This window comes from Sorex araneus, chromosome X, assembly GCF_027595985.1.
Source record: "Sorex araneus isolate mSorAra2 chromosome X, mSorAra2.pri, whole genome shotgun sequence".
Classification (NCBI taxonomy): Eukaryota; Metazoa; Chordata; class Mammalia; order Eulipotyphla; family Soricidae; genus Sorex; species Sorex araneus.
Window position 1 is genome coordinate 4,431,308 of NC_073313.1, and position 23,535 is coordinate 4,454,842.

A 23,535-nucleotide genomic window follows, 5' to 3' on the forward strand; every position below is an offset into this window, starting at 1 on the left:
CAGAGAGGCTAAGCAGCCTAGCCACGGACACAGCGCTGGAGCCGGGCCCTCTGCGGACACCAGGGCAATCCAGGCCACGGGCCAGTGCCACAACAGCACGTGCAGATCAGCCCTGGGACCGTGTGTAGAGCAGGCGCTGATGTTCCAAGTCCCCGACCCGTGTGGTGCTCGACGGTGTACTCACCTGCCCAGAGTCCCCGCAGAGGTCCCCAAGTGGTGTCTGCCCGGCCTATTCCCCGGGTGAGTCTCCGGCCGCTGACCAGCTCCCGGCCCTCCGCTCTAGATGATTCCAGACTCCTGGCCGAGAAGGAGACGCATGTGAGCTGGGGCGCGGCCAGGGGGGTATGGCACACACCAACAGGGCCGGGAGGAGGCTCGGTGGTGGGAAGCTCGCCCTAGTGTGTCGGGGAGAGGGGCAGTGAGGACAGAGAAGGGACCAGTATGACAATGAGAGCTGGAGATGGTCACTCTGACAAGGACCAGGTGTTGAAAGGAGGGAAAGGGATGTGCATGATGACCTTCCGGCCCCTGTACTGCAAAGCCTAATGCCCAAAAGGAGGGAGAAACAGAGAACAGAGACAGAGAGAGAGGGAGAGGGAGGGAGAGGCGGAGAGACAGAGAGAGAGAGGGGGGAGGGAAAGAGAGAGACAGTGGGGGGAGAGAGGCCACAGTTCTCTAAGCACTACACAGAGATAAACGTCTATGTGGAATCCTGTTTCTTTCGGGGGCTGAGACGGGAACGAGCATGAGTGGCTGTCAGCTGCTCACCTGGGGGGCACAGCAGCACTGCAGGCCTGAGAGACAGCACAGGGGGGTGGCCAGCAACAGACCTGGAGCAGATTGGATCCCCCTGCTGGAGAAGCTACAGCAGGAACAAAGGCCAGGAAAGGGATTTCCAGGAAGACTATCCCCACTCCCATGCCCACCCCTTGGCAACCTCCCTAGTGACAGACTCTTACCTGGGTAGAAGCCCCAGGTGGGACCAGGCTGGAAAACCCCTATGAAAGCCACCTTGAGCAAAGGGAGGGCCACATGCGCTGCTTGTGCCCATGTGGCCGGGCACCTGTGTCGCCCGCATCTCCCCTCTTGCGGGTTGGCCTCTGATCCTTGCAAGTCTCCTGCTGGGGTGTGTATAGGCCATCTCTGCCTCTGGAGAAGCCCATGGTTCTCTCTTGAGCGCATTCCTCTCCCCTCTCTCCCACTTTCTCTCCTTCCTCCCTAGCTCAGGCTGGGGAGGCTGAGATAATGGGCGAGACCTAGGGCGAATACCCTGACAGAGATTTGCCAAGAACCCAATTTCCATTTCAAAGGCTTGCAGGAAACCCCCTTATCTCTAAAGTCTGCACCCCCAGTAAGACAACCCTTTCCCTATGAAAACCCCACAAAATAAACTACATTCCTTCCCACCTGGGGAGTTTCTCTCGTTTTTTTCTCTTCTACTTTTTTTCCTTTGGTACTTAGGCTTTTACTTTGAAATTTTTTCATTGAAATTCTGTGGTTTCCCACACTAGGAGTCCTGTTTACACATTCACATAATTCCAAAACCACACAACTCATCACCATAGTAGTCCTCCCTCTCCCTTTGTTTTCTCTTCCTCCTTTCTAATAAAGGAGACCATTAGCTAATAGGCTAATAAACTGAGGCTCTCCACTTGCCCACTCTGAGTCTGAGCGTCTTCAGGACTCCCAACTTCCATTCCTGAAAATACTGGAGAGCTGGACATGCCAACCAACAGAGACCCTCCGTCCTGCCTCATCTGCCTCACTGACCCCCAGGCACGAGAGAAATGGGGTTCCCTCCGGGTTATTCCCACCAAACCCTTAAGGACTGGCAAATGGTAAGGGTCAGAACATGCTCAGAGCCAGCAGAATGAGGACCGTATCCCGTTTTGCCCTGCATCCATCAGAAAATCAACCCTACTGGATGGAATAAAGTAGATTCACACGTCCCTCCTCGTTTCCATCTCGAATAAAACAGAATCGGACGCCCCTTCTCATTTCCATCTACGCCTTTTCACCTCGGGACCCCGGAGTGCGCTGCGTTTTCGGCTCTGCCTGGTTCCCGTGTGTGCTAGCTAGTGCCCGGGGCTGGGATGCTGGGGTGCAGGGATGCGGGGATGCAGGGAGACCGGGATGCAGGTATGCACGGATGCGGGGATGCAGGGATGCTGCTGGGCGGCCTCCCTAGTGCATTCCACCCCGCCCCCGCCTGTGTCCCGGGCTCCGACGTCACCAGCGAGGGGCAGTACCTGGGCCTGGGGTCAGCCAGCAGCCTGTGGGCGGGGCGCGCTCACCCTCCGGCAGGGGGCGCAGCCGCTCAGTGTGTGCTCCGGCTGCCAGGGGCAATGGGTAAACCGGCCACAGGGAACCACTTCCGGGGACGACGGCCAGCGGGGGGAACCACTTCCGGGGCGCGGCCAAGGACCTCCGTTTGGGCTCAGCGAGCTCTCCGGGGTGGGGTGGGGGGCAGGGGATGACCGGAACGCTGACCTTCGGTTTTCGGACACACATAAGGGCGGGGCGAGTATAGTATAAAGCCCCATCTGGTCCCTTGTCAGTCATGCGCGCCAGGGGCCATGGGCGCACTCCACCAGGCGGCCAAGCCAGTGGCAATGACGTCACAAACGAGACCCGGCACCACTCGTACCTTCCTGGGCGGGGCCGCGCAGCATGATTTTGTCACAAAGTCTCCTGGGGAGGCCTCTCCTGGCCACGCCCTCCGCCCCCACACCTGTTCCCTCTGGACCTTCCTGAGGAGGCGCGCGGCGCGGAGAGGCGGGGCCTCGCGGAGGGTCGGCCGGGCCCCGTCTTCCGGTTCCGGGCACAGAGGCGGACCACAAGGGGGCGGGAGGTATGGAAGCGAGCCGCGCTCCTATTGGTCGAGCGGAGCGAGAGGTGGGCCGTGTGGGGCCCGGGCGCTCCGGTAGGCGGGGCGCGCTTGAGTGGCGGCCTGGAGGCCTCGCACCGGAAGCAAGGGGTGTTCGGCTGGGAAAGGGAGTCGGGTCCCCAGGTGGGCCGGGTGGGCTCCGGGCGGTAGTGGGGAGGCGGGCCCGTCACCCGGCCTCGGTGCCGCTTCCGGCCGGGGGCTTAGGGCGCACGCCCCGGACCCCAGGGCTCCGCAGACGGGCCGGCGGCCCCTGCACCCCGGGGAGCTCCAGGCGCCTGCTCTGGGCGCGCGGCTGCAGCGACACACTGGCACCCAGGGCGTGTGTGTTTCTGTGTGTGTGTGTGTACACAATGACACAATGGAAAGAGTTCAGGATTTCTGCGGGATGGGTGTGTGTGTGTGTGTGTGTATACGTATGCACAATGAAAACAGTTCAGGGTTGTTACAGGATGGCAGTTTGCAGGGTTGCATGGTGCAGCACCCCAGGGAGAGGTGTTTGTGTGTGTCTGTGTGTGTGTGTGCGTGTGTATGCAGGATGGAAAGAGTTTAGGATTGGGGTGTGTGTGTGTGTGTGTGTGTCTGTGTGTCTGTGTGTGTGTGTGTGCACGTATGCCAATGGAAAGAGTTCAGGATTGCTGCAGGATGGCAGTTTACAGGATTGCATGGTGCAGCGCCCCGGGAAGGGGGTTCTATCGATTATTTAGATGCAGCCTCGCTCCGGCCAGGCCTGGGGGTCAGGGGCCGCAGTTTCAAACCTGCTAAAGCTTCAACATTTCTATCGGAGCTTTAGGACTGCGGCCCCCATCGACCCCGATGCTCTTGGCAAACTGGATGTGTTCCAGTGGGACCCTCGGGAATTCGGATCTCTGCAGATGTTACTTTGCTCTACCCTCTCTCCACCCCCCAAAGTTCCATAAAAATCTAGGGAAAATAATAAACTAAGAACAGTGGGGGGGGGGAAATACTTTGGGCCTTCTTGGTGTTTAGGTCACCCAGTGGCCCGCCCTGCCCGCAACCACCCTGTCCTGGAAGCACCGGGGGGCTGACATCTAGGGGTGCAGCAGGGCCGGAACACGGAGACAGAGCTGTCTCAGGGCCCACTCCCACAGCCCCCAGAGGTGAATCTGGCAAGGAGGGGCCGGACTCGAGCCGGCCTGAGACCCCGCAGAGCTCTCCTCAGCTGTCGCATGGCGGGTAGGGGCAGAGCTCAGCCTCGGGGCTGCAGGAATCAGGAATCGCCCCTTCCCCCAGGAGCTGGCCCAGGCGTCAGTCACCCAGATGGAGAGCAGAAAGCGCAGCGGCTCTGCAGCGTGGACCCCTCGGTGCGCACGGAACGATGGAGCTGGGCTGGGGGCTGAGGGCAGGTGGGCGGGCGGGCGTCAGACTCAGCCCCTTCCCGCGGCCCCGGACAGCGTGGGGCTCGCGCCTCCTTCTCCTGCCTCCCTCCCACGGGCCACGACCCTCTCCACCCCTAGGGACCCTGGGCGAGAGGACGCGCCTGCCTGATGCCCGGGGCGCGCGGCCCCGCGTTCCCAAGCACACCTTGGGCGGGAATCGCCAGGAGCGCGCTGGGCTGCATCCCCTGGCTCCACTGCACACTCGGCCCTGCCCCTGCCACCGATGCCGGCCCTGTCCCTCCCTGGGGTCAGCGGAGCCCCGGCAAGGACAGCGCGCTCAGGTCCCTTAATTCGTCAATGCCTGTTATATAGTTACAATTTCCTGATGTAGGTTCAAAAGATCCAAACTTGCATTGGCGTCATGCCAAAGCCCTCTAACATGTTTCTTGGTTCATTCCCACGGATATTTGGTCTTTTATATTTCATATCAGTAACACAACTCCAAATGAAGTTATAATGACATCGTAACTTGGATTGAATCAACAAAAATGAAGGTTATTTAACAATAAATACCCGTTTCCCAACACCAATACCCATAATGCAATTAGTAATCATACAATTAACACAAGTCTATTCCAAATTCCCTATTGTAAGGTGATATTAGCATACCCAAACATAAATGCCCTAGGAAGTGGCACGCATACTTCAATGGATCCATCAGTTTGAGCGGCACCATAACCTAGAGACAAGTCTACATTTTGTTTGTCCTGGCTGCCAGTGACAGGCCGCAATTTTTCCACATTATCTGGAAAAGAATCATTGTTCTTCCCTATGGCCAAGTCCATTTTCCATATTACATTTGATATCCTTCATTCATCAAACCACACGGCGCGTCTTCGACCTTCCATTCTCCATAAATGCTGTTATCTGGTGTGCGAGGATGCCAACAAACCCAGGCAAGACTGTGCATTGTCCAAGAACAGCCCTGTAAGCTTTTGCAAGGGGACTATACAACAGACAAAGATGTTACAATTGTTGGAGAACATATTCCCAAATCTAAAGGTGGGTGAGATTCTCTATGGAAGTGAGACCGTTTAGAAAACCCTGTTCCATTAATGGTAACAATAGTAGTTAAATTCTTCCAATATATTACATGATCCTATAAGCCCAAACATCCCAAAGTCCCATTAGTGGAAGAGTCCCTCTCTAAACAAATAGGGGTTCCTCGAGATATTCCGGAGAAAGAAATATCTGACTGGTGCCTTATAATATGTGCAGCCCTCATTCCCCAGCCTACTGAGTAGCATTATTATAAAACTGAATCTGCTCTCCTGCCCAAGTGGCTAACTGCAACACCGGGGGATCTGGAATGGAAGTCCAAAATGTGTCTGCCCTTGCTGAACTGAGGGGCATCAGCTGTACAAGGAAGGCCGTCAGGGTCACATGCAATTGACTTCTCTTAACTTGAGAGTATGCCTGTTGGACATGATCCGATGTCAATGCGGTCTCGGCAAGGCTGGTTGGATCCACCAACATCATCTGTGCAAATTGATTGATCAAGTTCTTTCTCTGTCTGGCGCACTAACCTCTCCAGCAACCAGCGTGGCGTTTCGGCATCCTGTGGAAAGACACAAACATGCCCTCGTCTCCACATCAATACTGGATCTGGCTCCTACAATTTTCATCCAATGGATCTTTCCATTTTAAAAGAGGAAGGGATTTCTTTTAATTTCTATACTTTTTCCCACAGCTTCTGTGCTGGGATATTGCCATCTTCATTAAAAATCAAATAATTTTTGATTCAATAGATTTCTAGGTTGTTGAGAATACATCTCCCCCGTTTTTATTTTTTGCAACTGATATTTAAAAGTTTGGTGTGCTCGTTCAACAATACCTTGTCCTTGAGGATTATATGAAATGCCCGTCTTATTTATAATATTTATCTGTGTACAAAAGATTGAAAATTTTTTTCGAGTATAACCAGGGCCATCATCTGTTTTTATTTTCAGGGTACTCATAACTGCAAAACAAGCCAAACAATGTTTACCAGCTTCCGCTGTTTGTAAAGTAGCATATAGAAATCCTGAATAAGAATCTATGGTGACATGAGCATAGAGAAGATTGCCAAAGGCATGAATAAGTGTGACATCCATTTGCCACAGTCCATTGGGTAAAAGGCCTCTAGGATTAATTCCATAATGAGGCACTGAATGCAGTAAGGGAAATACTGAACATTGTTTAACAATTTGTCTGGCAACTTCTCTAGGAATATGAAGCTGCTGGCAGAGGGTCCTGCTGTTCTGATGGTGAAGTTTATGGGAGCGGAGAGAGGCTTGAGCTCGGAAAAATAATATTTCAGTTGCGTTGTCAGCCAGAGAATTTCCCTCCTACAGAGGTCCTGGAAGGCCAGAATATGCACAGATATATCCAAACTAACATGGATGAGATCGCTGATGAATAACAGATTGAATCTGGTTTTAAAAAATCCTGTACAAGATGATTAGAAGTTCCAATATACAGAACAGATTCAATAGCAAGTAAGGCTAGTCCAAAATATTGACTGTCAGAATAGAGATTAAAGGGCACCTCAGTACACACTTTAAGAGCCGGAAGCACAGCATAAAGTTCAGTTTCCTGAGCAGAAGTATATCCTGTCTGCAAAACCTTAGTGCCTGTGTCTGTTCGTACCACAGCTCAGCCATTAGAAGATCCATCAGTAAAAATTAAACCAGCATTAGTAATTAAACCAGCATTAATAATAGACTGTTGAAAGGTATTATGTGGAAAAATAAAAGGATGAGTCACCATAAAATATAAAATCTTCTCCTGTGGTAAATGATTGGAAATAGTAGTCGAAAATTGATTTCACCAGTTTTGCTTGTCTTTATCAAAAGGGATTCCAATTGCTCCTGGGTCTTTACCAAAATATAAATTAGACTGTTTTTGACACTGGGCAATTAAAGCAATAACCATCTCATAGTAAGCAGTTCAAACGTCCTGTGGAGATGCTTGCAAATGAATTCATAAAAAGGGCTTATCCTGATATAGTACTGCTGCAGGAATATGGGAAGTGAATATAATATATAAAGTCCACGGATGAGTATAATTCCAATATCCAACGGATGGAGTCATAATGGCTTGTTCAACCAATTTCAGTGCTCTCGACCTTGAGGTCTTAATGTACGAGAAGAACTGGGATTCGAATCTCCTTTAAATATATCAAACAGTGGCTTAAGCATGCTAAACACAAGGAAGGACTAATCCAGTTAATGTCCCCAAGAAGTTTTTGGAAGTCAGAGTCCATAAACTGTTTTTTCTAAGGCTTAAGTTTTGCATTTTAACCTTATCTATAAATAACTGATAATGTAAACAAGAATAAGGCTCCTCGCATTGTACTTTCTCAGACGCAATAAAAAGCCCAGCTTGAGTTAAAGCAATTGTCAAGTTTCCAAAATTAGTTAATAACTATTCTTCATCGGTATAGGCAATTAATATATCATCCACATAGTGAATAATAGAACTAGCTGGATATTGCTTTCTGGTTGTATAGCCTGTGCTACAAACTTTTGACATAAGTTGGGGCTATTGGATGTTCCCTGAGGCAAAACTATCCATTGATATCTCTTCATAGGGTTTTTAAAATTTGTTTCAGGTACAGTAAAAGCAACACTAGGACAATCTGCCGGAAAGGAAGGGATCATATAGAAACAATCTTTTATTTATTTATTTTTAAAAATTTTTCATTGGAGAATCACTGTGATGTACAGTTACCAACTTATGAAGTTTTGTGTTTGCATTTGACTCATAGAGTGATCATTTACCCATCCCTCCACTAGTGCCCAATCACCTCCACCAATGATCCCAGTATCCCTCTCATCACCCCCACCCCAACCCCCACCACCCGACCCTGCCTCTGTGACAGGGCATCCCCTTTGTTCTCTCTTCCCATGGGTGTTGTAGTAGAAACAATCTTTTAGATCGAAAATAATTGTACAAGTATTGGCTGAAATGGCAGAGCACATAGGTAACCCAGGCTGGAAAGCTTGCAGGTGTTCCCTTAGTTTCATTAACTTCTTCAATATCTTGTAACAGCCTCCACTTACCTGATTTTTTCTTAATAACAAATATAGGGGAATTCCATGGTGAATCAGAAGGTTCAATATGTCCCAACTCCAGCTGTTCCCGCACTAGCTGTTGGGCAGCAATAATTTTTTCTTGTGAGAGGGACCAAGATCAACCCAGGCAGATATCAGATTTCCACTTAATAGCATCAGCATGGACTGCAGTGCGTTCAAAGGCCCCTCCTAAAAAGGTCAGGCAGTTCTCTAGCTTGGGGACTCTATAAGAGCCAATTCATATTTGGCGGTACCCCGCCATCCCCAAGGCCTCCTTCGGGTGGCGCAGAGCTGGGTGGGGGAGGCACAGGGCTGATCTGACTCACCCTTTTCCTACCAGCCATACCCTTGCCCTCACCAGGGCCCCAGAGCAGGGCCCGCTGAAGGTGCAGACTTGGTGCTCCCAGCCCAGTGCAGCTGCTCCGCGGTAGGAGAGGCCGGCACAGACCTCCACACCATGGGCTTTCTGGGAACCGCTCTGGCCGTGCTCACAGAGGAACATCATCACATCAGCCATGCCACACGGGGCCTGGTTCCTCTCCCACTCTGCCTTGCCCCCCAACCTGCCCTCAGGCACACAGCTGCGTTGACCTGCAGTGGCTCCCAGGGGGAACTGGCTGCTCCCCACTTTCAAAAGGCACTAAAACCACTTCTGTGGCCAAGAAGATGTGTGCTGGTTGGTTTAGGGATGACTGCAAAGTCTCCTAATAAGCCAATTGGGAGATGTGTAAAGGCATTTCCATGTGGCTGGACCAGGATGAATCCCTGGCAGTAAACGTGGCTCCACATGTGTGCACAGATGAACACACAGGCACACGTGCATGCACACATATGCACACACAGGCATATACATATGTATATACATGCACACACAGGAATAGACACATGCACAAAGAGGCATACACACATGCACATACATGCACACAGCCATACACACATGCACATACAGGCATACACACATACAAACACAGGCACATATAGGCACGGGCACACACATACACACACCAGAATATACAGGCACATGCACACACAGGCACATACACAGGAACACACAGGCACATACATAGGAACACATAGGCACACAGACATACACACATGCACACTTGGGCACACACACAGACACACACAGGAACAACACAGACACACACACATTCACAAACGTGCATAAACACTAGCACCACCAACATCCCTTGCAGGAGTGACCCATGATGCTCTCCCCAGTGTCTCTTGTCAGTGCAGATCCGCCTCAATGAAGGCAGCCTGAGAGTCCCCTTGGTACACATCCACACAAACACGGCACACGAGATCAGGGGAGGGGAGGGAGACTGGCCTCTGCACCACGGACTGGCACACTCATTCTCCACCACAACAAATGGCAAATGAACTCATCCGCACTCCGCTGTGAAAGGGCGCACTGGAGAGTGGCCTCTCTTCATTGTGTTGCTTCCAGGCTATTCTTTGACCTCTGCTCTTTGTGACTGAAAATCTGTGATGCAGGGGCCACACCCCTTTGGCTGCGTGGGTTCTGTGTCCACCTCTGCCCACCCCCTCTACTCCTTCCCTTGTTTCCCATCGGGACAAGTTTCAGCTACATTGGAAGCACCCCCATCCTTTTGCCCACTCTGTGGCCACAGCTTCCTGGACCAGGGGTCAGTGTGGCTCCTTCCAACCATGCAGGGGCAGTGGCCTCACTGGCCCGTGGTCCTGCACCATGCACTGCTGCTTCCTCTCAGAGTTGCAGGAAACATTGACCAAAACAGACGTGGCGACTGGCAGGCACAGCGCTCTTCTTAACTGATTGTACTTATCTCCCCCACCACCTTTTTTTCTTTTTTTTAACATACTTGTCTCTGTCTGGGGGCTTTGGCACTTACAAGAACATAGAGACAGAAAGCAAGCTTGTTCTCAGATGTCTGACAAAAATAAATAAATAAATCAGAACCCTTGCTAAAGAGAGCCAGGTGACCTGACATGCTGTTCTCTCTTTTATTCCTTGTGATGTTCCAGTACTGGGGGCCCGGGGGTCCCCTTCCAGCCATACTCTCTGGTTATGCGGTGATTTGCCCTGGCAATATAATGCTGCTTAAGGTTGCAGATACCCCCCCACACACACACGGGGAGCATATATTCTTGCAGTCTTTATGGCCACTTCTAAATCCAGGAGACCTTCATTCCCAATAACCATGGAGTCCATGGACTAAGAAGCTCTCCAACATATTTAACACCCAAGGACAGTAGAGACTAGGGCCAATAGGACCACATCACAGCTTGGAATCTGGCCTCACATGCTGGGGAAAATGCAGCTGGGACAGAGAAAGGATCACTAATAAATGATGGTTTGACAGATCACTTGGGATAGGAGATGCGTGCTGAATGTAGACTAAGTACAAAACATAGCCTCTTAGCACCTGTATCGCAAACCATAACACCCAAAGGGAGAGAGAGAGTAGGAGGGGATGTACCTGCTACAGAGGCAGAGGGTGGGAAGAGGTAGGGGTGCCCAGAGGGATACTGGGAATATTGGTTTTGGAGAATGGGCAATGGTGGAGGGGTGGGTACTCCATCATTATATAACTGAAGTGTAACCATGAAAGTTTGTAAGTCTGTACATATATATCACGGTGATTTAGTTAAAAAAAGAAGAAGCTTTCCAACACATAAGAGAATAACAACTGTAACAAAACATAGAAATGAATCAGAAAAAAAAAGGCAAAACACTGTGTACTGTGCAACTGTGCACCCAGATCCGGTGAAGGGGGGAAGGGAGAGAGGGAGGGAGAGAGAGAAAGAGAGAGAAAGAGAGAGATAGAGGAAGTGCCTGCCATAGAGGCATGCTAAGAGTTGGCAGGAGGGAAACTGGGGACACTGAAATGTGTACTGGTGGAGGGACGGGGGTTAGAACACTGTATGATTCAAACCCAATCATGAACAGCTTTGTGAGGGTCAATCTCACAGTGATTCAATTAAGAAAAAAAATTTTAAATTATGTTGTTAAGGGTTGGAATGAAATTCCAAGGGGTGAAAGCTGTCCTTGATGTGCCCTCTTCAATTCTGAATTTTGTACCCCCAACAATGCCAGGAGAGATGCCTGAGCAGTGCCAAGCAGAAGCCCTTGGTACAGCCGGCTGTGGCCCTCAACCCCTGTCATAAAAGTAGATGACATGTTTTTCACAATGCCTTACTGTTCTCACAATGTTCCACCAGGAACCAGCTCACCATTTGAATGTCTGGTGTGTGTAAACGGGACCGGGACAAGCCAACCATGATAACAGTTGTGTCATGACTAACCGTTAAGTGAGACATCCATGTTTGTCAAAATGATATCCACACTATCCTCCTCTCATACTCGGGACAATAACCGGGTGGGCTGAATCTAGTTGTCAATAAATACAAATAGGATCAACTCGTATTATTCAACAGGAGGGAACCCAACACAGGTGTAAACAAAACTCCCAGCCGCGTGCGGTGAGCCCTTCAGCAGCATCTCAGGCCTGGATTCCCTCCTGGCCCCCAGCTCCCCAGATGAGCCCCGAGGCTCCATTGCCCCACGTTCCCGTCGGGCCTCACCCACACCCCGACCGCCCCGGGGAGGCTCCGATTTTGCGGGACCCCGTGCCCGGGCGCTCGGTGGACGCGCCCAAGCCTTGGCGCCCTCCGCTCCATGCGCCCGACGGTCCCATGTGTGCATGTGGTGGGGGGGCTCGGGGGGTTCGAGCGTGCGGGATCCCCGAGCCCCGAGTTCTGAGGTCACGGGCCATGTCACTAAGGGTATCCCGGAAGGAACGCTGGTTCCTAGGGACGCACCGCACCGGCACACTCCCGCTCGGCGCTAGCCGACAGTTCAGGAGTGAATTCCTGCCACAGAGGAGGCCCGGCTTGCTGGCCAGCGCCTGGCGCTGCCCACTGGCTGCTCCGCCACAGACCCGCACCCGCCCACACCTTGATCACCCCTTTCCGACCGCTCCAGCCCACCGTGAGTGTCCGCGGGAGGGACAGACACCCGGTGCGCGGGGATGTGGACCTCAGGATAGAGAGAGGGGGGACCAGGGGTCAGGGAAACAGGGTGAGCAGGAGGGAGGGAGGACTAAGGGGGCGTGGCAGCCCCAGGGGAGGGTACATGGTAACCCCAGGACAGAACGAGGTGGACCCAAAGCATATCAGAACCCAAAGAGATCCCAGAGAGTGTCCCGTACATTTCCTTCTATGCTTTGGTTCCCTGAGTATCTCCGGGGGCAGTGGTGGGTACCGCCCAAACCCCGCCCCAAATCCTAAGAGGGATTCCAAGGGACCCTGCTTCAAGGACGCGTGTCTTACACACGCGCATCCCATGGGTGCACCACACATTGCTCACATTGCTCGGAGGATGCCAACCGTGCGCAGAGGAGGCCGCAGAGCGCGAGGGTACAAAGTTACGAGTGGGGCGGGGGCGTGGAGGCGAAGGCCCGGCACATGCAGGACCAACGGGTCGAAGCCTGACCCGGTACCAGGCTAGTGAGGCTCCCGGGGAGGCACGATTCTGCGGGAACCCGCGCCAGACGCTCCATGGAGGCGCCCAAGCCTTTGCGCCTTTGGCTCCATGCACCTGATGGTCCCATGTGCGCACATGGGGGGGTGCGCGGGGAGGTTCCAGCGTGTAGGACCCCCGAGGCCCAAGTGTTGACGTCACGTGTCATGTCGCTGAGGGTATCCCAGAAGGAACGCTGGGTCCTAGGGAGGCGCCGGTCCGGCACACTCCCGATCGGACGCTAGTCGCCAACAGGGGACCTCAATTCCTGTGACAGACGAGGGCTAGGTCGCTGCCCAGCGCCTGGCGCTGCCCGCTGCTGTTTCGCCAAGGACCTGCACCAGCCCACAGCTTGGTCATCCCTTTCCGACCCCTCCAGCCCACAGTGAGTGCACGTGGCGGGGGCACGGGGGCAGAGACCTGGGGCAGAGATGGGGGACCAAGGGTCAGGGAAACGGGGCCAGCCAGAGCTAGGACGGTCTCAGGGGAGGGGGCGTGGCAGCCCAGGACAAAAGGCGGGAGACCCTCAGGGAGGAGGGTGGGGAGCCACAAGGGAGGAGGGTGGGGAGCCCCAAGGAAAATGATGGGACTCCCAAGGGAGGAGAAGGGGAACAGCTAGGGAGAGTGGAGAGACTCTAGGCAGGAGATTGGGAAACAGTTACCTAGGAGGGTGGGAGTTCAGAGGGAGGAGTCCAGGGAGCCTCTAGGGAGCAGGGTGGGAATAGGAGGTAGGAGGTGTCTTCTGGGCTGACAGCACTTGCCTTGCATGATCCAGACTCACCCCCGGGCTCCGGAGATGGGCCCCCAGACCCACCAGGAGGGACCCCTGAGGCCGACCTGGAGTCAGCCCTGGGCACCATGGTGTGGCCCCGAACCCGACCAAACAAGAAAATATTTTTGTGTGACCACGGGGACCCCAAAGGTGGAGGAAGGGACCCCACTGCATGGAGGGGCTGTGCGTCTCTGGGCTGCCAGGGTCTGAGTGTGGCCTGTGATCTACAGAGCCCTGACCTGGGATGACACGGAGACCCTCCGACGTGCGATTCCACCAGGACCTGGGGACGCTGCGACCATCCCAGGCGTCATGCACATGGGGCTACTGTGGGCCCAGCTACCCGGGGCAGCCACAGGCCCACGCCCATTATCCCTACAACCCAGGGCCGTATCTCCACGGCCTGCCAACTTACTACCAACAGCCGGGGCCCACTGTCCAGCCCAAGGGGTCCTATGGGCAGGGGGCTGGCTCCTATATCCAGCCAGGCCCGCACTCTGCCCAGGGCTACTATGGCCAGCGGGCTTGCCCCCAAGGCCCACTATTAGTCCCCTCTGACGATCAGGGATGGCCCATTCGCCACCCTAATGACTGGTGCGAGGCCGTGGTCTACTGTCCACGGAAAGCCCCGTGCTTCCAGGGGGGCACGCCTCACTGCCAGGCCTTGATAGGCCAGAAAACACCTCTTGGCCAGGCGGGGGCCACCGCCCCAGGCCAGAACGGGGCCGCAGAGACCCAGAAGGAGGCCCCAGCGCCTCAGAAGGAGGCCCCAGCACCTAAGAAGGAGGCCCCAGCACCCAAGAAGGAGGCCCCAGCACCCCAGAAGGAGGCCCCAGAGCCCCAGAAGGAGGCCCCAGCACCTCAGAAGGAGGCCCCAGCACCCAAGAAGGAGGCCCCTCCGCCTCCGCCCCCGGCGGCAGTGCCCGCCCCAGCTGCACCTGCAGCCGCAGGGGGCCCGACAGCCCCTGACCATGGTCACGCTGTGTCCACCAAGGACACGCAGGCCCCTGATAGTGACGTAGAGTCCATGGAAACAGAGTCCTGTGGGAGTAGTGTTCAGTCTATGGACACCGAATCCCAAGGGGAACCATTGAGCGATATGGAAGTAGATCCGCCCAGTGTCCCCGTGACCCAGCCAAGTGCCATGCTGGCTGCACCCCGGGGCCAGACCACCCACGTCCAGGCCCCCGGGACATCGAATCAGTCCAAAAAGAGGAAATGGAACTGCCTTACAAAGCTGCAAAGCCCTAAATGCAAGAGGCACCAGCCGGGCGCTGGACCGGGGCCAAGTGGCACCCAGGGCACCCATGTGCCAGTGCCAGCGTTTCAGTTTGCGCTGCCGCGGCAGCTCGGGCCTCCCAACATGCGGGGGCTAAGTGGCACCCAGGGTGGGGCTCTGTCCGTGCCAGACTTCCAGTTTGCACCCCCAAGGCAGCTCGTGCCTCCCAAAGTGCTGGGGCCACGTGGTACCCAGGGTGCACCTGTGCCTGCACCTGCCACCCAGATCCCACAGGTGCCGCACCCTGTGCCGCCCTTTGTGCCCGCACCCCAGCAGGGCTTGAAAAGTGGTGCCACCCAGCGGGGGTGGCACCAGCGGCCACTTGTGGCTCCTGCAACTCTGAGGCTGCCTGTGCCAGCACCCCAGCAGGGCTAACCAGTGGTGCCCCCCAGAAAGGGTGGTACAAGCAGCCACTTGTGGCTCATCCCAACCAGGTCCCACCTGTGTGGCACCGTAGGTTCCCCTATGTGCCCGCACCCCAGCAGGGTCTGGCCAGTGCCACGGGGCGAGCGTGGTGCCAGAATGCACCTGTCAGTCGTGCCAACCAGGTCCCACGTGCGTGGCACCGTATGTCCTCATATGTGACCGCACCCCAGCAGGGCAGAAGCATCAGGGCCACCCAGCGGGCAGGGCACCAGCATTCACTGGTCAATCGTGCCAACCAGGTCCCACCTGCATGGCAGCGTGTGCCCACACATTTGCCCGCACCCCAGCAGGGCTAGAGCAGTGGTGCCACCCGGCGGGCATGGTGCCGACGGTCAGTTGTTGCCCCCTATGGGCAGCAGGGTCAGGGCGCCTCAGCCCGGAAAATGAAGCGCTAGGGGGCGCTGGGCACAGGGGCTGCTGCCCCATGTGGCCCTCTGACCTGAGGCCTCAAGGTCAGACACCCCCCTCAGACACCCTGGGGACCCCCAATCTAACAGGGCTCTCAGCACTCCCATTACCATACAGAATGTTCCAGAATGGTCTCCCCATGACCTTCTAGTACCCGTCCCTGCTGCCCACCATGGACATGTGCTTTGCCCGACACCATCCGGGCCCGCACCACACCCTCCCCACCCTTCCTCCCGCTGTCCCTTAGTTTTCTCCCTGAGTCACATGGACTTTACCTTGGTACGACACTGTCCTCAGAAGGGTACCAGGACTATGTCATCATCATTAAGAACAATAGCTGACGACACTCAGTCACCTTTGATCAATTCCTGAGTGTGTGTGATTCACACGATGAAATATGTTTGCCTATAGTTTAACTTAGAAAATATGATAGCAGATTGTTTGTGATATAATAAAGTTGTTGCAACCTGCCTGGCCCTGCACTGTGCTTTTCTCTCCAAGCAGGTGTGCGGGCTTCACCCCGTCGGGGTGAGGGAGGGCAGGGAGGGGCCAGGTGCTCTGCAGTGCTCCCCATGCTCCCATGCTGACGCGCTGAGATCTCGGCACGGCTCCCCTGTCCTCCATGCTGAGGGCCCTTGCCAATCGGTGAGACCCTCAGTTCCACACAGCCCTGTCTCAGGCCAGGCCCCTCCCAAATCTGAAGCACTGCCGGGCCCTCTAGCCAAGCAGCAGAAAGGCTGCGGACCAGGGTCAGAGATGGGGCTGGGGGCTCAGCGGAGGCACCTGCATGGCAGAGACAGCCTTGGGCTCACTCCTCGGGAGGCATAACTCCAAACACTTCCAACACTAGGATGGAGACATAGGGGCTGGCCGGAGCCAGAGGACAGTGGGTGGGCATTGGCCTGGCACAAGGCCCTCCGGGCTCCATCGTCGGCATCCCGTAGCTGCCCCAGCCCCCGGGAGTAACTCCCGAGAGCAGACAGAGGTGACCCTGAGCGGCACCGGGGCTGGTGCAAAGCTTGAAAGTTCATCGATCAGCTGATACGGGGGGAGTGGGGGGAGGGATCAGTAGCTGTTTTAAAGCCTCTAGGCTGCAGACAGCGGACCTCAGGGCGGCCCGCCTCTCCCCGAGGATGGCACAGATCATTGCCTGAAGTCAGCAGCCCGAGAAGCGCGGCCATTCCCACCCACGCTGCGGGCGCCAGGCTGACTGGGATCCGGTCGTCGGGGGCAGGAGTCGGTGTGGAGACATCAGACCCAGGGGCTGGGAGGGACTCAAGGGGTGACTGTGAGCGTGGCACAGCCACGGCTCAACCTGACCCCGACAGAACCTGAGCGTCACCTGCAGACTGGACACTCGCCACCTCCTGAAGCAGCCGGCTCCTCCGGGACAAGCGGCCATTGGGCCTCAGTCCTGCTTTCCGGGACCCGGCAGGGACACGGCTCTTAGGTGGACTCACACAGGAAGGGACATGCGTCAGACATTGGGTCACACGAGTAGGGTCATGGGGGCTCTGAGATAGGTCATCAGGCAGGAACACAGGGCTTTGAGGTGGGGTCTCACAGTTAGGAGCACAGGACTTTGAGGTGGGGTTACACAGGCAGGAACACAAACTCTGAGGTGGGGTCACACAGGCAGAAACATGGGCTCTGTCACGGGGTCACACAATTAGGGACTTGGAGCTCTGAGTAGGAATCACACAGGTAGAGACATGGGCTCTGAGGTGGGGTCACACAGGCAGTAACACAGGACTCTGAGTTGGGGTCACACAGGCAGGGACACAGGACTATTATATGAGGTGACACATGTAGGAACACAGTACTAATGTGGAATCACACTGGCAGGGACAAAGGGCTCTGAGGTGGGGTCACATTGGTAAGTAAACAGTACTGAGGTGGGGTCACACAGGGAAGGACACGGAATCTGAGGTGGGGTCACATGTCCAGGCACACAGGACTCTGAGGTGGGGTCACATGGGCAGGGACACAGCTCTGAAGTGGGATCACACATGTAGAGACATGGGACTCAGGTGGAGTCACAGAGGCAGGCACAGGGCTCTGAGGTGGGGTCACACAATCAGGATCACAGAATTCTGAGTTGGGGTCAACACAGGCAGGGACACAGGACTCTGAGGTTAGGTCACAGAAGAAGTGAGGTCACTTAAGCTGGGACTTGGGATTGTGAGGTGGGGTCCTTTGGATAGGGCAGAACGGTTCACTATGTGTTGCAACGAATTGGGAAGGTCTTCTCAGGGTCACACAAGTAGAAACAAGGGCACTGAGGTGGGTCACACAAGTAGGGACAGCTCTCTGAGGTGGGTCTCATGGACAGAGATGGAGTTCTCTGTGGAGTCCCACAGGCAGAGAAGAGGCTCTGACGTGGCGTCACACAGCAGCTATGAAGAAGCTCTGAAGAGGCTGGGACAGGAATCTGTGAGCAGAGGTCACACAGGGAGGGCAGGGGCTGTCAGCTGAGGTCACACAGGGACCACAGGGGCTGTGAGCTGAGGTCACAGAGGCATAGATGGGGCTGTGAGGGGAGGTCACATGGGTAGAGACACGAGGCTCTGTGGTGAATCAAATAGTGAGGGAGAGGGCCCCTGACTTGAGGTCATAAACAGATACAAGGATCCTGATGTGACGTCATGATGGCCAGAAGCTGGGCTCCTTGAGGCGAGTCCCACAGGTGGGGATAGGTTTGTCGGGGTGAGTCATACAAAAAGGTACAGAGCACCGGAGGTGAGGTCACACGGGCAGGTATAGGAGTCCCTGAGGTGAGGTCACACAGACAGGTATAAGGGTCCCTGAGGTGAGGTCACACAGTCAGGATTAGGGGTCGCTGAGTTGAGGTCACACAGCCATGAATACGGGACCCTGAGGTGAGGTCACACAGGCAAGTATAAGGGTCCCTGAGGTGAGGTCACACAGGCAGGTATATGGGTCCCTGAGGTGAGGTCACACAGGCAGGTACAGAGCACCTGAGGTGAGGTCACACAGGCAGGTATAGGGGTCCCTGAGGTGAGGTCACACAGGCAGTATAGGGGTCCCTAAGGAGAGTCACACAGGCTGGTCTAGGGGTCCCTCAGGCGAGTCGCACAGGCACATACAGGGCTTCCTGAGGTGAATCACACTGGCAAGGATGGGTGTCACTTAGGTTAGTCGCGCAGGCTGGTAGAGGGGTACTGGCATTTCGCACCCTCAGGCAGTGAGCTCTCTTTCCCTTTACAGCAAGGACCACATGACCCCACGTGTAGAACACAAACCAGAAACCTTCCATGCTCCCATTTGATTGTGTTTTAGAGGTTTGACCCTCATCCAACAAAATTCACAATGTCAAATGAAGCTGGCCAGATGTTCACACAAACAAAACCCATTTTCCTCACCTCTAAATTTGGTCTGAATACTCCCAGAAATGGAGGAATAATTCGTAGCTGTAGCCCTCCTATTGCCCAGACCCCCAATGAGATCAAAGCAGCATGCAAGGCCCAAAGATACGCGCCGGGTCACCCTGTTGCCACATGCAGCCTTGAGACCAAATGGGAAACAAGCGTCCAGGGTCCGAGTTCTCACAGCCAGGGCGGAAGGGCAAGTATCCTGAGAGTCGCTGCTTCACAGAGACGTGCTGGGGAAGGAAAAGTGGACCCCAGTCTCTCTGAGTGGCAGCACACAGCTCACACGTGAAAGTGCTTAGTCAGGAACCAGGGACCTGATTTCACCCACAGAACTACAGGAGGGCATCTGAGAAAAGTCCACACATATGTAACAAAGAGAGCAGGGGAGGATTTGCAAAACCCAGATGCAAAGTGCTCTGTCCACGGCTGGCTGGTGTATGGTCATCCACGGGACACGACTCACTGTCAGTCCCGTGTACAAGTCACTGGCGTTATTCCCGTCCTGCCTTCACAGAGAAGGAAGAAGCTCAAAGACAACAGCCACAGGCAGAGGCTGAAAGGAGAGGACAGAGCAGACAACAGTCATGCAGAGTCTTCCTTCCTCTGCCAGATATTGTTTCATTTTGACCAGCTCAAATAATTAGATTTTTCACTTTCAGAAATGATCGGTGACTGAGGTGAGATTTTTCTCACCAATGTCACCCATTCATTCACTCAGAACATCTTCCCAAGACAGTGCAGAGCACCCAGTAAAGGAGGGAAACCATCTGGTTTTGAGTACATGGAAAGAGCCGTTTCTGGACAGAAGAATGCACTGGAATATTTGGGATTGAGTTTGGTTTTCAGTATATGAGTGTCACGGTATAGCTAAGAGATTCACAGAGGACCACAGAGAATCCCGCCTGGAATCTATCTTGCTAGAGCTGGGAAGCTAAGAATGATTCTGACTTAAAAAAATTATTAGTGAATCACCTTGAGCTACGGTTACAAACTTATGAACTTTCTTGTTTGCATTTCAGTCATACAGTGATCATTTGCCCATCCCTCCCCAGTACCCATTCTCCTCCACCAATGCTCCCAGTATCCCTCCCATAACCCCACCCCTTCTCCCACTACCCCACCCTGGCTCTACGGCAGGGCATTCCCTTTTGTTCTCTCTCCTTTTGGGTATTGTAGTTTGCAATAGAGGTAATGAGTGGCCATCATGTTCGGCCTTTAAAAAGGCTACTACCCTATTCCAACTTTTTAATAGTTGGGGGTGTAAGTAGATTTTATGATAGGAACATGATGTAATGGTCCCATGTCAGTGGCCAATAAAAGGTTCCTTACAATGATGGAAAGGCTTATATGTTGTCTATCACTGACTCAGGGAGAGCTGGGGATCCGATGGGTTACAGGAAAATATTCATCTCAGGCCTTGGAGAGAAATTGCCAGCTGGCCCCTCATTTAGAGGGCCGTGCTAATGGAAAATCAAAGGGAAAAGGAGCCCCACTCAGAAAAGGGCTCTCTGTGGGCAACTATCCTTCATGAAAAGAACCCAGCGCTTGCTGCAAGCTCTGTAAACTGCATTTGGTGGCATAAACTGAATGTAAAATCTGATGCCATTCTGAACGTAGAATATCGAATATCGTGTGTGTGTGCGTATTTTGTTGGAGACTTCGGCAAACACATAACATAGTCCAATTTACACAGGATGCTTAGTATATGGGTGTGGTATCTGGAATATGTGCATTAGAAAAGGCATGAATTTTTTAAAAATCAAATTACTTGGCTGGAGAGATAGTACAGCGGGTGGAACACTTGCCTTGCATGTGGCCGACCCGGGTTCTATCCCCAGCATCCACAGAGTCTCCTGGGCACTGCTAGGAATAATTTCTGAGTGCAGAGTCAGGAATGACCACTGAGTATCACCAGGGGTGGCCTCAAAATCAAAGGCAACCAGAATTCCTCTGCAGATATAGCCCCTGCTCTAAAACCGTAAGTTCCAGGGTAGAGTCTAGTACAGCACACGGGTATCTGCCTTCCACACACTGACCCCCTGCACCGCACAGACTCCCCAGAGCCCCACCAGGAGCGAGTCCCATGACAGAGCCAGTAGTTGGCCCCGAGCACTGCTGAGTGTGGCCACAAAAGAGACCAACCCAGCTGCATCGAGGAGGAGGCAAGGGCATGGCACCAGGTTGGCGGCTGAGAGGCAACCAGTGGGACAAGGGGCCCTGGGACAGAAACATGTGCCAACCCTGGCTAGAGTGAGAGACTCTGCATGATCACTGCGGATGTGACCCCACATGTATGTGACAGCACAGCACCATCTCCACAGCTGACCCCAGGGCTCACAATGCACATGCTCCCAGGCAGGCCAGAGAAGCAGCCAAGACTCTGTCCACCCCCTCCACCCTCCCTCTCTCTCTCTCTCACTTCCTCTACCTCTCTTACTCTGTCTCTCCTCTCTTTCCTCTCTCTCCTTTCTCTCCCCCCTCTCTCCTCTCTGCTCCCATCTCTCCCTTCTCTCTCTTTCCTCTCACTCTTCTCTCTCTCCCCCACAACCCATATCCCACACTTGTGGGAACTGCATGCAGTGTGAGGCCACGTACCTTAGAATACTGCTTGTGATTCTGGCACCACACCAGGGAGCTGTTGTTCTGCAAGAAAAAACAAACAGGGGCTCAGCACACCATCCACCCTGGGGAACACGGGGTCAGGCCACCCCCGCCTGGGAACACAGGGTCAAGACACCCTCCACCCTGGTGCAGACAGAGTTCCAGCACACCGTCGGCCTCGGTGGTGACCCCACATATAGTTGCGGGACTTAATCTTTTCCTCACATTAGCAGTCTGGGGCTCCTGTCTCCAGGAGCCAGGCTGGCCCCTTGCAGCAGCAGGTGAGCAGGTGGGGAGGCCGCAGGGCTCACGGGCAGCTGACAATGGCTCAAGCCTCAGCCATGAACTGAAACGCTGCCCTAGATGTGGACTGGGAGACACAGGCAGCCTGGACACACTCGAGGAGGAAAGTGGGCACTGTCGGGAGAAAGTAGACACTCGGGGAGGGAAGTGGACACTTGGGGAGGGAAGTGAATACTAATGGAGGAAAGTGGGCACTGAGAAAGAGTAGTGGACACTAAGGGATGGAAGTGGACAGCAGAGAGGGAAGTGGACACTCGGGGAGGGATGTGGACACTAGGGGAGGATAGTGAAGCTCGGGGAGAGGAGTGGCCATCGGGGAGGGAAGTGGGCAATGGGAGAAGATCGTGGACACTAAGGGATGGAGTAAACACCAAGGATGGAAAAGGACACTGGGAGACGGAAGTGGATACCAGGGAGGGGAAGTGGACACCTGGAAAGAGAAGTGGCCATAGGGGAGGGATGTGGACACTTAGAGATGGAAGTGGGCACTGTGGGAGGGAAGTGGAAGCTGAGTAGGGAAGTGGACACCAGGCAGGAAAGTGGACACCAGGGAGGGACGTGGATACTGTAGGAGAGAAGCAGACACTATGGATCGGAAGTGGACACCAGAAAAGGGAAGTGGACGCTCGGGAAGTAGACACCAGGGAGGGCATGGACACCAGGGAGGGAAGTGGACACGCGGGCAGTGGGCACTGGGGGAGTGGACCCTGGTGGCAGTGCCAGACAGTGCGTATCTAAAGGTCAAGTAGGAGTGACTGAGTCACGGCTCCCGTGGCTAGAATGTCTACAGTGGCAAACAGCACCACAGGCTCCTTCTTTCTCTGACTTTGGGCCATGCCCAGCAGAGCTCAGAGAACCCACAGGTCTGGGGGCTCACACCCAGGGGGTCCTGAAAGAAAGCATGTGCTCCAGCACTTCACTTTCTCCCCAATGCCACGCAAGCCTTTTAAAAATTTTTATACGAGACTTCGAGATATAATTCACAAACAGAAAACTCATTTGTCGCAAGTGTCTGGGGATTTATTTTTTTAGCTGCACCAACTTCTGTGGTTTCTGGCTTTGGGGCCACATATGGCAGTGCTTCCTCGTGGGCCTCTGAGCCAGGATGATGCCTGGCGGGTTTCAGGGCACCCTACAGGGTGCCGGGGATGGAAGCCAGGTTGGCTGTGCAAAGCAAGAGCATAACACTGGGTTATCTCTCCAGCGCCACTGATATGGTTTAAAACATCTTCACCCACTCAGGAAGAAATGATGACCCCAAGCTCCCCTCAGAATGGTGCCCCGAGCTCCCCCAGCTCCCCCAGAAATGATGCCCCCAGCTGTCCCGAGCTCCCTTCGCAGCTCCCTGCCAGGACACATCCTCCTGTGCAGGACCCTCTGCTCTGTGGGGAGGGGTCAGCCCGGAGACCCAAGCTGCCCTTCTTGGCCAAGTCTGTGTTCCCCGTGCCCGGTGCGGTGGTAATTTCTGCCCTTCCTACTCTGGCTCCCACCAGACTCCACTTCGCAGGTTC